The sequence below is a fragment of the Arachis stenosperma genome, chromosome 2 (genome assembly GCF_014773155.1).
Source record: "Arachis stenosperma cultivar V10309 chromosome 2, arast.V10309.gnm1.PFL2, whole genome shotgun sequence".
NCBI classification, from domain to species: domain Eukaryota; kingdom Viridiplantae; phylum Streptophyta; class Magnoliopsida; order Fabales; family Fabaceae; genus Arachis; species Arachis stenosperma.
The window spans coordinates 24,564,436-24,576,612 of NC_080378.1; positions in this window are offsets into that span (position 1 = coordinate 24,564,436).

Genomic DNA, 12,177 nt, shown 5'->3' on the forward strand with positions numbered 1-12,177 from the left:
TCATATACTATTTTTTTAACTACAAGATTCGAGCACGAATCTTTTTTTTTTTGAAGAGCAGGAGAATGATACGTGTTTCAAATGTTCATGATATGAAGAGATCAAATATTATTTAAAAGTTATTAGTTTATTTTGTTGTATTTTGATTTTTATTTATTTAGTTACTAGATTAACCTTTATGTTTGTGGGTTTTAGGATTTTCTTTATTTTAATCTAATAAGAGGTTATAAATACCTCTTTACCAATTGTAGTTGCAGTATTGAGTAATTAGAGGTGCCAAAGCATTTTTGGTTTCATGATGGTATGGACAAGTGAGGTTGAATGAATCATTCTTTTGTTACATCGAAAAATTGGATAAAAGGTTGAAGAGTCCTTCCGATTTAATTCGCAAATTATGGAGTGTACAAGTTAGGTTGATGAGTCCCTTTCTTATTACGTCTAGAAATGGAATAGAAATTAGAATGATACTCTTTGTATTCAGTTTTAATCTATCTCTTTTATTTCTATTTCAATTTTAATATATTTTTTTATTCAGTTTGAATTCTTATCTTCTTTTTAGCTTTTATTTCTTAACAGATTTCAACTTAAGAAATGAAAATTCTATGTTTAAAATTCTAATTTTAGAATTCCTTTTTGGTTGGAAATTCACTAACTAAGAGTATACTTCAACTAAAAAATATTGTAATTATATTTGGATAAGATAATAAATTTTGTGTAATTAGGTATCTATCATCATTCATCTTTTAATCAGGTATTATATATAAAAATTTAATAAATTAATTATAATAATTATTTTTAGATATTATGTCTCAAATCTTTTTTTTTTCGGTTTACTCAAACGGTATCCCCCAACCCGATAAGTTAAGGACTAATCCGTCGCGAATCTGAGCTCCATTTAAGGGTCTGCTGATGGCCAATGAGTTGCTGCATGCACAAAGCGGGGTTCGAACTCCCACACTTGTTTAAGCGGATGAGTGAGCTGACCACTCGACCAACCCAAATTGATTTTTTTTCTCATATATTTAAAACGGCCACATTACACATTTAAGCTTTTTTATCAATTAAGTCAAACTAAGTTGACCCAAACCCAACAAAAATAACTCACGTAACGAAGACGTGAATCACAAACTTTTTCTTAGTGTTACTTTTTTTTGCCATAAAAAAAAGCCCAATTTGACTGTAAACAAAAGAAGACTCAACTAACAATACTATATCATAAAATAACCTCAAAGATTAATTAATACCAAATGGCTCTATTAACAGTTTTGTCATTTGTAATTTTCACCTAATTGTTGAAGTAGCTATACTCCTTTTTTGTGGCATATTGAACATTGACAATACAACTAAATTGGTGGAACAAATTCTTCAGAGTATTTCTTTCAAAATTTAAGCTCTAATAGATAGCTTCTTTTCCTTTTGTTCAGCTCACCAAACAAGCATTGTTGGATTTAAAGACAATATGATCTAAGAGTGCATTGTATTCTTTCGACAAGGATTGGATAACAATTTCAATACATTGCACCAAAGCTTTTGTTCTAGAACCTGCATTTAGAAACTCAAATATCTACCAACTACTATACATTTTAATAAATACAGCTCTAATAGATAGCTTCTTTTCCTTTTGTTCAGCTCACCAAACAAGCATTGTTGGATTTAAAGACAACATGATCTAAGAGTGCATTGTATTCTTTCGACAAGGATTGGATAACAATTTCAATACATTGCACCAAAGCTTTTGTTCTAGAACCTGCATTTAGAAACTCAAATATCTACCAACTACTATACATTTTAATAAATACAACTAGTTTATTTTCATCATTTAATAAATATCTATCAACTACTATACATTGTTTTGAGGTCACATATTCAACACAATTCCACCAAGACATTTTGTAAATCACCATGGGAGTAGACACAACACGTTCACCAGCATCATTTTTACATGTGTTTTTCAAGAGTGTACTTTTGTTATTAAGCATCTCCCACTCCAAATAATTCATACGGGCCTGCTACACATATAAGCAAAAAGGCCCTACAAATTTTACAAGTTCCCAACCCACACATCATTCACACGCACACTCATCTCAGTTTGAATGGAGCGTAAATTACACGCGCCCCACTCAAACGGTTTCTCTTCACAAATAGCGCTCCTTAATGGCGCACTCTTCCACTTTTCCAATCCGTTCGAAGAAAACACAAACCGTCCATTTTCGAGCAACATTCCAAACTGCAGAGATAGCACTCGTCGCGAAGATCAGAACTCTCCATCAACACAACATAGAACTCTCGATCAACAATCTCCAGAAAAAACGAAGTTATAATACTCAAGGTACGTTACGTTACTACTTTACTCATATTCTACATTTTCCAGATTTCGAAAACGAAAAACTAGGTTTTACTGTTCTTCTACATTCTTCTAGGTTTTACTGTTCATCTACGTTCTTCTAGGTTTTATAGTTTTTAATGTTCTACTTGTTCTAGGTTTTAGTGTTACTCTTGATTCTAGGTTATACTGTTCTTCTTAGTTGTTCTAGGTGTTTCTGTTCTTGTTGTTCTAGTTCTTCTGGTAACTGATTTTTGGAAGTATATTGCTTGATTTGGTGGGTGTATATGGAGTATTTTGTTGGGTGTATATTTCTGAACTGATATACTGTAATATAGTGATCACTTGCAAGTGTTCTAATATTTGCTTGTCCATGGGTGTATATTGCTTGACTTTGTAATGTTACTTGACCTTGTATATTAATGCATGTTTGAGTAATATCTGGATGATATGTATGGGTGTATCTGAATCATATGTATGGGTGTATCTGACTAATATTTATGGGTGTATCTGACTCATATCTATGGATGTATCTAAATCATATGTATGGGTGTATTTGACTCATATCTATGGGTGTATCTTACTAATATATATGGGTGTATTTTTCATTTCAGAAACAATGGCAGGCAGAAACTAAGCTGAAAAAAATGTAAGAATAAATATATGTCTTAGACGAAATTAGTTTTATATAATAGAAATATATCTGACTATAATTTTGCTTTGCTTTGTAGACAAAGCTGAAGCCATTAGGGGAAGTAATGCAATAAGACTGTCCAAGCCATCCTCGTTTTTATTGAGTCCATATTGTCAGATCGATTCTGAGGATATTGACACTGATTAATGTAAATGTTATATAGTCCTGTAACAAATTGAACACATGCTGTAAAAATTTTCCAATTATAGTCCAGTTTATTGTAAAATTTCTTTCAATAATTAAACTCTCTCTGTTGTATTCAAAATGTATGAATTACAGGTACTATAATATGAAGAAAAATATCAAACCAAATATACACCCATAACCTGCCATTTTTTACACCCAAAGAAAGTAGAATATACACTCAAAAATCTATCTCCCTGATGCTTTATCCCTAAAACCCTGAACCCTAAACACTTAAAACCTAAACCCTAACCCCTACCCCTACCCCGTAAACCCTAAAACCCTAATACCTAAAACCCTTAAACTGTTGTAAAAAAAAAACAAACATTATTTTATAACATAAAAACAAGATTCTGAAGTATATATATGTATATATATGTAAAACGTGAAATACAAGAAAATTCAGAAATACACCTAAAAGAACACTGCTTTTACACCCATATTCTGTTTTTTCCCTTCCTATTTGTGTTCCGAACTCTTGTAGAAAACCCTGCAGCCTTGACGTAGTTCCTGTAAAATTTTCCAGCATCTTCAAGGGTGGTAAAGGTCATTCCAACCTTGGGAACAAACTGATCATCAACAATAGAGAGAGGCTGCGGAATTACACCCAATCAGGTCTAATCTAATACACCCGAATGACAACAACTCAACTAAAATAACAAAAAAAGCCATAAACTGTAAATACACCCATGCTTCCCCAAAAATACACCCAAAAAATTCTGATCTACACCCGAGCGTCTGCTATAAATTACAGATAATTAATCAAAACTAATACATTAAATTCAATCCACATATTTATGTTCACACTTTAGTTTCACAGTCAATGTTCACGAATTATTTAGCTACACCATGTCAAAAACAAAAAATACACCCAATCAGGTCTAATTTAATACACTCGAACGACAACAACTCAACTAAAATAACAAAAAAGCCATAAACTGTAAATACACCCATGCTTCCTGGTGCACGAAATTGCAATAACACTTTTGCAATCCCGCACAACTAACCAGCAAGTGCACTGGGTCGTCCAAGTAATACCTTGCGTGAGCAAGGGTCGATCCCACGGAGATTGTCGGCTTGAAGCAAGCTATGGTTACCTTGTAAATCTTAGTCAGGATATCGGAAATTATCAGGATTGATGGTAAAAAGCAAAAGAACACGAAAAAGGTACTTGTTTTGCAGTAATGGAGAATAGGCTGAGGCTTTGGAGATGCTCCATCTTCCGAATCTCTGCTTTCCTACTGTCATCTTCATCAAACACGCAAGGCTCCTTCCATGGCAAGCTGTATGTAGGGTTTCACCGTTGTCAATGGCTACCTCCCATCCTCTCAGTGAAAATACGTCCCTGATGCTCTGTCACAGCATAGGCTAATCATCTGTCGGTTCTCAATCAGGCCGGAATAGAATCCAGTGATTCTTTTGCGTCAGTCACTAACGCCCCGCCTTCAGGAGTTTGAAGCACGTCACAGTCATTCAATCATTGAGTCCTACTCAGAATACCACAGACAAGGTTTAGACCTTCCGGACTCTCTTGAATGCCGCCATCAGTTCTAGCTTATACCACAAAGATTCCGATTAAAGAATCCAAGAGATATCTACTTAATCTAAGGTAGAACAGAGGTGGTTGTCAGGCACATGTTCATAGTTGAGAATGATGATGAGTGTCACGGATCATCACATTCATCCGGGTTAGGAGCAAGTGATATCTTAGAATGGAAGCAAGCATGATTGAATAAGAAACAGTAGTAATTGCATTAATCCATCAAGACACAGCAGAGCTCCTCACCCCCAACCATGGGGTTTAGAGACTCATGCCGTGGAAGGTACACAAGAAACGTGTAAAAAATTGTTATGAAGTCATAAAGTACCGATTACAATGTCAAAAGATCCTATAAATAGTAAACTAGTATCCTAAGGTTTACAGAAATGAGTAAATGACAGAAAAATCCACTTCCGGGCCCACTTGGTGTGTGCTTGGGCTGAGCAATGAAGCAATTTCGTGTAGAGACCTTTTCTGGAGTTAAACGCCAGCTTTCATGCCAGTTTGGGCGTTTAACTCCAAGTTTTATGCCAGTTCCGGCGTTTAACGCTGGAATTTCTGATGCTGATTTGCTACGCCGGTTTGGGCCATCAAATCTTGGGCAAAGTATGGACTATCATATATTGCTGGAAAGCCCAGGATGTCTACTTTCCAATGCCGTTGAGAGCGCGCCAATTGGGCTTCTGTAGCTCCAGAAAATCCACTTCGAGTGCAGGGAGGTCAGAATCCAACAGCATCTGCAGTCCTTTTCAGTCTCTGGATCAGATTTTTGCTCAGAACCTTCAATTTCAGCCAGAAAATACCTGAAATCACAGAAAAATACACAAACTCATAGTAAAGTCCAGAAAAGTGAATTTTAAATAAAAACTAATAAAAATATAATAAAAACTAACTAAAAGATACTAAAAACAATGCCAAAAAGCGTATAAATTATCCGCTCATCACAACACCAAACTTAAACTGTTGCTTGTCCCCAAGCAACTGAAAATCAAAATAGGATAAAAAGAAGAGAATATACTATAGATTCCAAAATATCAAAGAAACATAGTTCCAATTAGATGAGCGGGACTAGTAGCTTTTTGCCTCCGAACAGTTTTGGCATCTCACTCTATCCTTTGAAGTTCAGAATGATTGGCATCTATGAGAACTCAGAATTCAGATAGTGTTATTGATTCTCCTAGTTAAGTATGATGATTCTTGAACATAGCTAGTGTATGAGTCTTGGCTGTGGCCCAAAGCACTCTGTCTTCCAGTATTACCACCGGATACATACATGCCACAGACACATAATTGGGTGAACCTTTTTAGATTGTGACTCAGCTTTGCTAAAGTCCCCAATTAGAGGTGTCCAGGGTTCTTAAGCACACTCTTATTGCCTTGGATCACATCTTTATTTCTTTTTCTTTTTCTCTTTTCTTTTTTTTTTCGAAAATATTTTTTTTTTCACTGCTTTTTCTTCCCTCAAGAATCAATTTGATGATTTTTCAGATCCTCAATAACAGTTCTCTTTCTCCTTATTCTTTCAAGAGCCAATAATTTTTAACATTCTTAAAACAGCAAATTCAAGAGACATATGCACTGTTCAAGCATTCATTCAGAAAACAAAAAGTATTGTCACCACATCAAACTAATTCAACTAGTTTCAAGGATAATTTCGAAACCCTGTACTTCTTGTTCTTTTGTGATTAAAGCATTTTTCTTTTAAGAGAGGTGATGGATTCATAAGACATTCATAGCTTTAAGGCATAAACTTTAATTTTATTAATTATGAATTAAGAACAAGACTCAGAAAATAAATATAAGATGAAACTAGAAATAGGAAAATAAAAAAAATAAAAAAAACGAGAAAAAAAAATAGGCTCCTAATGATAGAGGTTTTCACAGAGTTAGGACTCAACAACCTTGATTTTGAGAAGTGGATGCTCCCTCAGCTTGGGAGGAGAGCTTTTGGCGTTTCATCTCTTGAATTTCACGCCCCTGCTTCTCTTGTTCCTTCAGCAATTTGCAGAGCATGCAGTTTTGATTCTGCTGTTCTTCCTTCAGTTGCTCCATAGTCTCTTGCAACTTGTTAATAGATGCTTCTAGGTTGGCCCAATAGCCAATTTCAGGGAATTCAGGGAGGAACTCATGCGCCCTCCTTTTGATAGAGTTGTCTTGCACTTGTCCCTCTATTGACTTCTTGGTGATTGGATGTTCAATGGGTATGAACTCATCTACTCCCATCTTCACCCCAGCCTCTTTACAGAGCAAGGAGATCAAGCTTGGGTAAGCCAATTTGGCTTCAGTGGAATTTTTATTTGCAATTGTGTAGATCTCACAAGCAATCACATGATGAACCTCCACTTCTTTTCCAAGCATAATGCAATGAATCATCACTGCTCTCTTGATGGTAACCTCAGAACGGTTGCTAGTGGGCAATATGGAATGCCCAATGAAGTCTAGCCACCCTCTTGCAATTGGTTTGAGGTCTCCCCTCTTGAGTTGGTTTGGGACACCCTTTGAATTGGTTATCCACTTAGTTCCAGGGAGGCATATGTCCTCTAGAACTTGATCCAACCCTTTATCTACTCTCACCATCCTCCTATTGAAGGAGTCAGGATCATCTTGCAGTTGAGGCAACTTGAAGATTTCTCTTATTTTGTCCAGATGAAAGTACATAACTTTCCCTCTGACCATGGTTCTGTAGGTATGGTAAGCGGTTCCAGTCATTCTCTGCTTATTTGTTAGCCACAGATTTGAGTAGAATTCCTGAACCATGTTCCTTCCAACCTTTGTCTCAGGATTGGTTAGAACTTCCCATCCTCTGTTTCGAATTTGCTCTTGGATCCCCGGATATTCATCTTCTTTCAGATCAAATTTCACTTCCGGGATCACTGACCTTAGACCCATTATTTTGTGATAATGGTCTTCATGTTCTTTGGTTAAGAACTTCTCTTGATTCCAAAGATTCTTTGGATTATTCTCTTTCTTGCCTCTTAAATTGGTTTGTTTTCCCTTAGGAGTCATGATATTGATGAATCTTGGCTTAGTGATCACGGAAAAGCACACCAAACTTAGAGGTTTGCTTGTCCTCAAGCAAAAGAAAAGAAAGAAGAGAGAGAGAGAAAGAGGAAATTCGAATGGTGTGGGCAAAGGGGGTTCCAAACGTGAATTTATAAGGGTGGGGAGAAGAGATTTCGAAAAAAATAAAAATTAGAAAGGAGATTTGAGAAGATATGGAAAGAAATTGAGAAAAGGGTGAGTTTTTGAAGAAGATTTGGGATTAATTTGAAATAGATTTGAAGAATGGTTTTGATTTGTGAAGTTTTGAAAGTGAATGATGAAAGGTTGAAGTGCATTTATGTAGAAGAGTATGGTTAAAAAGAGGAAAGTTTGAAAAAATTTGAGTTGAAAACAAAAATGTGGTCCCCCCACCTTTCTGGCGTTAAACGCCCAGAATGGCACCCATTCTGGCGTTTAACGCCCAGCCAGGTGCCCTGGCTGGCGTTAAACGCCAGAAATCCTTTGTCACTGGGCGTTTTTCAGAACGCCCAGGATGCTGCACACCTGGCGTTAAACGCCCAGAATGGTGCCCATTCTGGCGTTTAACGCCCAAAATGGCACCATTCCTGGCATTAAACGCCCAGAATGGTACCCATTCTGGCGTTTAACGCCCAAAATGCCCCTTACTGGCGTTTTTTCGCCAGTAAGCTCATTTTCTCTGCTTTTTGAGCTGAATCCTTCTGTAACTCTGTGAATTCCTTCATTTTTGATACTTGCCTCTGTAAGAACTAATCATATACCCTCCTAATGACTGGGTTGCCTCCCAGCAAGCGCTTCTTTACTGTCTTTAGCTGGACTTCTGCTAAGAATCACTCAAGTCTCAATCTTGAGCATTCCTGCTCAAAATTGCCTTCAAGATAATGCTTGATTCTCTGTCCATTAACAATGAACTTTCTGTCTGAATCAATATCCTGAAGCTTAACATATCCATATGGTGACACTCCTGTAATCACATACGGACCCCTCCACCGGGATTTGAGTTTTCCTGGAAACAATTTGAGCCTGGAGTTGAAGAGCAGAACTTTTTGTCCTAGCTCAAAGACTCTGGTTGACAATCTCTTGTCATGCCACTTCTTTGCCTTTTCCTTATAAATTTTTGCATTTTCAAAGGCATTGAGTCTGAACTCCTCTAGCTCATTTAGCTGGAGCAGTCTTTTCTCACCAGCTAACTGAGCATCCATGTTTAGGAATCTGGTTGCCCAATAGGCTTTATGTTCCAGTTCCACAGGCAAATGACAGGCCTTCCCATACACTAGTTGGTATGGAGAGGTTCCTATAGGAGTCTTGAATGCTGTTCTGTATGCCCACAGAGCATCATCCAAGCTCTTTGCCCAATCCTTTCTTCGGGCCATCACAGTCCGTTCTAGGATTCTTTTTAGCTCTCTGTTAGAGACTTCTGCTTGCCCATTTGTCTGTGGATGATACGGAGTTGCCACTTTATGGCTGATTCCATATCTAACCATAGCAGAGTATAGCTGTTTGTTGCAGAAATGAGAGCCCCCATCACTGATTAGTATTCTGGGAACCCCAAATCTGCTGAAGATGTTTTTCTGGAGGAACTTTAGCACGGTCTTGGTATCATTAGTGGGTGTAGCAATTGCTTCTACCCACTTAGATACATAGTCTACTGCCACCAGAATGTAAGTGTTTGAGTATGATGGTGGGAATGGCCCCATGAAGTCAATTCCCCATACATCAAACAATTCTATCTCTAATATCCCTTGTTGAGGCATGGCATATCCGTGAGGTAGGTTACCAGCTCTTTGGCAACTGTCACAGTTACGCACAAACTCTCGGGAATCTTTATAGAGAGCAGGCCAGTAGAAGCCACACTGGAGGACTTTAGTGGCTGTTCGCTCACTTCCAAAATGTCCTCCATAATGTGATCCATGGCAGTGCCATAGGATCCTTTGTGCTTCTTCTCTGGGTACACATCTGCGGATCACTCCGTCAGCACATCTCTTAAAGAGATATGGTTCATCCCAGAGGTAGTACTTGGCATCTGAAATTAATTTCTTTCTTTGCACTCTGCTGTACTCCTTGGGTATGAACCTCACAGCTTTATAGTTTGCCATATCTGCAAACCATGGAGCTTCCTGAATGGAAAAGAGTTGCTCATCTGGGAAAGTCTCAGAGATCTCAGTAGAAGGGAGGGACGCCCCAGCTACTGGTTCTATTCGGGACAGATGATCAGCCACTTGGTTTTCTGTCCCTTTTCTGTCTCTTATTTCTATATCAAACTCTTGCAGAAGCAACACCCATCTGATAAGCCTGGGTTTTGAATCCTGCTTTGTGAGTAAGTATTTAAGAGCAGCATGGTCAGTGTACATAATCACCTTTGATCCCACTAGGTAGGATCTAAATTTGTCAATGGCATAAACCACTGCAAGTAACTCTTTCTCTGTGGTTGTGTAGTTCTTTTGTGCGTCATTTAGAACACAGCTGGCATAATAAATGACGTGCAAAAGCTTGTTATGCCTCTGTCCCAACACTGCACCAATGGCATGATCACTGGCATCACACATTAATTCAAATGGCAATGTCCAATCTGGTGCAGAGATAACTGGTGCTGTGACCAGCTTAGCTTTCAGGGTCTCAAATGCCTGCAGGCACTCATTATCAAAGATAAATGGAGTGTCAGCAGCTAGCAGATTACTTAGAGGTTTGGCAATTTTTGAAAAATCCTTTATAAACCTTCTGTAGAATCCTGCATGCCCAAGAAAGCTTCTGATTGCCTTAACATTGGCAGGTGGTGGTAATTTTTCAATTACCTCTACCTTTGCCTTATCCACTTCTATTCCCCTGCTTGAAATTTTGTGCCCAAGGACAATTCCTTCAGTCACCATAAAGTGACATTTCTCCCAGTTTAAAACCAGGTTAGTCTCTTGGCATCTTTTCAGGACAAGTGATAGGTGGTTAAGACAGGAGCTGAATGAGTCTCCATATACTGAAAAGTCATCCATGAAGACTTCCAGAAATTTCTCTACCATGTCTGAGAAGATAGAGAGCATGCACCTCTGAAAGGTTGCAGGTGCATTGCACAGACCAAAAGGCATTCTCCTATAGGCAAACACGCCAGAAGGGCAGGTAAATGCTGTTTTCTCTTGGTCCTGGGGATCTACTGCAATTTGGTTGTAGCCTGAATAGCCATCCAAAAAGCAGTAATAGTCATGACCAGCTAGTCTTTCTAGCATTTGGTCTATGAATGGTAAAGGAAAATGATCCTTTCTGGTGGTTGTATTGAGCCTTCTGTAGTCAATACACATACGCCACCCTGTGACTGTCCTTGTAGGAACCAGTTCATTTTTTTCATTATGAACCACTGTCATGCCTCCCTTTTTGGGAACAACTTGGACAGGGCTCACCCAGGGGCTATCAGAAATAGGATAAATAATCCCAGCCTCTAGTAATTTAGTGACCTCTTTCTGCACCACCTCCTTCATGGCTGGATTTAGCTGCCTCTGTGGTTGGACCACTAGTTTGGCATTATCCTCCAATAGGATCTTGTGCATGCATCTAGCTGGGCTAATGCCCTTAAGATCACTTATGGACCACCCAAGAGCTGTCTTGTGCGTCCTTAGCACTTGAATCAGTGCTTCCTCTTCCTGTGGATCTAAAGCAGAGCTTATAATCACTGGAAAAGTGTCACCCTCTCCTAGAAATGCATATTTCAGAGATGGTGGTAGAGGTTTGAGTTCAGGTTTGGGAGGTTTATCCTCCTCCTGAGGAATTTTTGAAAATTCCTTTACTTCCTCTAGTTCTTCTTGATCAGGTTGAGCATCTTTGAAGATGTCTTCAAGCTCTGATTCTAGGCTTTCAGTCATATTGATCTCTTCTACCAGAGAGTCAATAATGTCAGCGCCCATGCAGTCATCTGGTGTGTCTGGATGCTGCATTGCTTTCACAGCATTCAACTTGAACTCATCCTCATTGACTCTCAGGGTTACTTCCCCTTTTTGTACATCAATGGGAGTTCGTCCAGTTGCTAGGAATGGTCTTCCTAGAATGAGAGTTGCATTTTTGTGCTCCTCCATTTCCAGCACCACAAAGTCAGTGGGAAAGGCAAATGGCCCAACCTTGACAATCATGTCCTCTATTATGCCTGATGGGTGTTTAATGGAGCCATCAGCAAGTTGGAGGCATATCCTGGTTGGTTTGACTTCTCCAGCCAACCCAAGCTTTCTGATAGTGGATGCAGGTATTAAATTGATGCTTGCTCCAAGATCACATAGGGCTGTCTTGGTGCAAGCTCCTTCTAATGTGCATGGTATTATAAAGCTTCCAGGATCTTGAAGCTTTTCTGGTAAGCTTTTTAGTATGACTGCACTGCATTCTTCAGTGAGAAACACTTTTTCAGTTTCTCTCCAATCCTTCTTATGACTTAAGACCTCTTTC